Genomic DNA, 1,382 nt, shown 5'->3' on the forward strand with positions numbered 1-1,382 from the left:
AGCTCCACCATTCTTATGCTGTGGTCACCCCACAGGTCTTCGTAAAGAAATTTTACCACTTGTAATCAATTTGCCATTCAAAACAAAGTCCAATTGCAAAATAGCAACTTAGCTAACAAACTCGAAACCAATAGGGCATAAAGAAATGACAGATGATGCAATAGAGGTAAGACCTTCTAATATATTTATTAAGAGAACCAGGCAGTTCTAGATTTGTTTTACATTGATTGCTGCCGTCCCTCCTTGAATACTAAACAATGGTGGATTGATAAGCAGCCTCCCAATGGACACCCTTGAGCCTATCAACATATCTAATTGGACCAACTTTTACTTAAAAAGTTAAGCCAATAAGTTATGAGTTAACTAAGATATATTAATTACTCAACATTATATAAATTCTATGATGTGGACTTTCCTAATAGGTACTCCAATTTTTTAAGTCTCTTGAAGGCAAAGGAAACAATAGAAATTTGAGAACGCATCCTAATGGTAGTAAGAGGCTAGGTATTGATTTAGGGGGAAATGGAAAACTAAAGGTATAAAAATAAGGCTTGCTAGTATAACAGTTTTTGGGCCACTATGAGAATAATAACTTGTTGTAAGTCACAAACTCTTGAAGGAGTGAGCTCCACAACAATTTATAACCATCTATTATTTGATTTTTGTTATCTATAATAGACTATTGGTTTATAAAAGAAATTAAAGACTAACATCGAATCATTTCTCATTAAAATACCTAAATGGTGCCATAAACATCTCGTACCAGTGAAAAGAATCCGCCACTTACTGTAAGAACCATCATCAGGATTGACGACATTTCCCTGCTCTCAATTCATTTTGTAAGCACGTGCTGTTAGATGGTAAGAATTGGCTTATAAAAAAAAGTAAGAAAACAATTGGCCCAAGTCCAAGTCACCTCAGCCCAAAGCTCAAGCCCATGTAACCCACTTTCTTTTCCTCCTACAATAGCTCCTGCACTTGAAGGCAAAAATGGTGATGTATGCATCAAGCCCTAAAAACGCACCGAGCCCTAAAACTTATAAAAAGCGTAATTGCTTCCTAAAACTTCACAAATTGCTTTCAATCGAGTTAAAGTTAATACCGTTAACATTTTCCATTAAAAATGCAAATGTGGCATTTAAAATTAATTTATGGTTATGTGAATTTCAAATTGTGACGGCCAATTTAGGATTTGTTAAGTTTTGTAAACTATTTGGAGATAATAATTTAGAGTGTTGCAAAGCAATGGGATTTAAAGAAATTCAATTATGAATTAAGGTTATCAAAATGTATTTTCAAAGTTTTATGTGCGAAGTTATGGGTAATGAACAATGCATATGAAGGATAAAGATGAATATTCATTATGAATAAGTTTCTTTGTT

The sequence above is a fragment of the Eucalyptus grandis genome, chromosome 5, assembly GCF_016545825.1.
Source record: "Eucalyptus grandis isolate ANBG69807.140 chromosome 5, ASM1654582v1, whole genome shotgun sequence".
Classification (NCBI taxonomy): domain Eukaryota; kingdom Viridiplantae; phylum Streptophyta; class Magnoliopsida; order Myrtales; family Myrtaceae; genus Eucalyptus; species Eucalyptus grandis.